Source organism: Pinus tabuliformis, chromosome Q (assembly GCF_031772625.1).
Source record: "Pinus tabuliformis cultivar Carrire ecotype Pingquan chromosome Q, CPIR1, whole genome shotgun sequence".
Lineage (NCBI taxonomy): Eukaryota > Viridiplantae > Streptophyta > Pinopsida > Pinales > Pinaceae > Pinus > Pinus tabuliformis.
The window spans coordinates 1227117254-1227120222 of NC_142296.1; the positions used below are offsets into that span (position 1 = coordinate 1227117254).

Sequence of the window (2969 nt, forward strand, 5' to 3'; positions counted from 1 at the left end):
TCTACTCATCAATAGAAACAATTAATCGATTGAGAAATCACAACATAAACATGAGACACGATTCAATCACATATGCTTAGAGATTTATCTAAGGGGAAAGGTTCTTGCTCAAAAAACCTTCCTATATTTATTACATTTTTTAGAAAATAGAGAAGAAATTCAATTCTTTTTCAAGCCCGAACAATCTCTACACAAGTATAATCTATCTCACTGCCTCACAAGCTAACTCTGGCCAATACTTAGCCAATTTTGTTGCCTGCCAAGCTCTTATTTCCTTGTGTTATTTCCTTGGGAATTAACCCCCTATTAATTAGGGAAATTACCAATTAGAATTGTGAAATCCCTATAGGCCCTTCTCTGACTACATGCACCACCTGTACAACTCAAAAAATTATACAACTGATAGTACACTTCCCTTGAACTCCAATCTCAACTAGGTAACTCGAATTTCATGCATGCATGAGTTAATTATGGCTGATTTATCAGTTATCTAGTTGAACATTGAAGTTGCACCCCATTACTAGACCTCCTACTAGTTCCTCCAATAGTTGGAACTAGTTTAACTGAAATTAACTCAATTTAACTGAATTAAACTATTACAACTCAAATTAAACTCAACCTAGGCTCCTAAAATTTAGAAACCACTCTACATGACTCAAGTTAGGCCCTCAACTCGAATTAACTGATCCAACTACGTGAAATTAACGTAGTTAACTCATTCTTGTTGTCTTGTGATGTGGAATTACAATTTTCTCCTAATTTAATTCAAGGGAAAATTAAATCAGGATTTTCTTGTTGCCATTTTCTTTATCTACTTCTGAAGACTCACTAGATGTCAAAATTGAGGAATTCTCATATTATGATAGTGATCATGAGTTCAATATAGAGCCTCTCTTCTAAAATATAGCTATTATTCATGCATGTATATTTCAGCTATGTACATCTTTGGTTTGCGAAAAGTGCATAATCAGTCTTTGAATAATGTAGTATACTTTAAATCAGTCGTTCTTGGTGCTAAGAAACCCTTGAACGCATCACTAGTTTTATTATGTCTACATATTATTGCGTTTTTTGGTTCTTGGCACTAAAAAAACCAAGAACAATGACAATTGATTATAGTATGAGATCCTTGTGTGTTAAACATGTGACTTTGTAACATTGATTGCTAAAAACATTTAGTATCTAGAATTTTTTTTTGGATACCTAAGGAACATAGCACATTATGTATTTTTTAGATGGGAATTCAACAACAGAATGGTTCAACATCGAGGGTGCTTCTTTGGAATGATGTCCAAAAGAAATTATCTTAAGAAGTGTTTGTCTTTTAAATATGTCAATGATGGTCGGAGGTAGTTGTATCTTAAATGGGTCAATCAGTAAGCTCGAAGTTGTGGTGAGGAAGGATCATAGACCAAGATACTCTAGAGCGGGTGTAAATGCTAATTAAGACCATATCATACTTTTCTATATTTTTATTTATAAAATAAACATTATGGGAGGATGTTAGTAATAATGTTTATTTTAGGGATTGTTTTGAGTATTGTTGGAGTTTGTTGAGAGATTCTCTCAACAACAATCTCCTAATTTAGAATCTCTTGGATCTCATATGAACTATATTAGTATGATGTATCTTAGTTTTTGAAAAATAATATATGAATATTTTTTATGTGATGTGCAACAATGTGTGATTTATTTTTTCATCAAGTTTGTAAAAGTCTCAATTGAGTTGTTCTCTATGGGATAAATGGTCATGTATTCTCTCATGACATACGCTTGTCAAATTTTAATGTCTGTATGGGTTCTATCTCCCAGATAAGAACATATTTTTATTGCATGTTTCCCATTATGAGTACATGATAATAGTAGTTATTCTCTAATTTTTGGAAGTATTCATAGTCTCGTGCTATCTTCTCTATAGGGGCTGAGAAAGTTCTTCCACCTCTTTCAGATACAATATTGGTGTGAAAAACCTCAATACGAGCATTATGTGGCTACCAAACACAGGAATTTTCAATCAAGCCATGCCACCACACTCCTTTTCAATCATTCTTCCCACTAAAATTAGCACCATATCACTTTCCTTGAGGACCCATTCCATCAAGATTCTAATAGTGTGTATTCCATGCATAAAGATCAACCTAATTTTCAAGCCTATCTCTCAAGTGTCATTTGTATTATTAACTATGTTGAAACCATAGAAATGGCCTAGAATTGCAATTCCTATAAAAGTGCATATGTCCACCTCATGGACACCACAAGTTTTGCTTGTACAACTGCTAATTGTCTCTTTGTAAGCACCCATATTATGGTTTGTTACATTACCTCCAACTTGGAACATGAGTGATATAGCTTGGAAGCTCATTTCCTCTCTTTAAACATAATGATATTCCCCTAGTACTTGTAGCAAGAAGAAAATATTGTGACCATTGTGCAAGGCCTTGACAATCATTTTTCCTCCTGTATAGTATTTATGCTCATCAAGATCGAGGGTTGGGTGGAGAGGAAATAAGTAGCCAGGGAAGTTATTCCAGTCATGTGGTTTATCATCCAGGGTGATGATTCTAGACATGTAATATGCTTGAATTTGTGTTGTGGCACCCAAATCACAATAAAATCCACCTTCTACTTCATTGTGGCTCTAGATCGACTCAATCATATAACTAATAGCTACCAAAAGATATAAACATTTAAATTTTTTGGCCATTGATTAGTCCTGGAGATTATTAACTATAAATGGGTTGCGAGGGATAGAATTGCACTAAAGGTAACTCGCATTGCACAAGACTTAAATTCGTTGCATTTTACATCATTTCCCTTCACCGTTGTTCCCCACACACAGACCCTTCTTCGCTAGATTCTTACAAGCCTATGGTCATTCATATCAAGCTACATTACCCCCTTGGCTTACTCATTTACTATACAGTATCGGGCTCCACTGCACCTCACCTTTCCTTGAGACATCCACATTC

The 2969-nt window shown here is 34.5% G+C and overlaps 1 pseudogene; it reads right to left on the bottom strand.

Moving 5' to 3' along the window:
* Positions 1-1991: 1991 nt before the first annotated feature.
* On the bottom strand, positions 1992-2704 carry LOC149224223 (uncharacterized; annotated as a pseudogene).
* Positions 2705-2969: the final 265 nt, after the last annotated feature.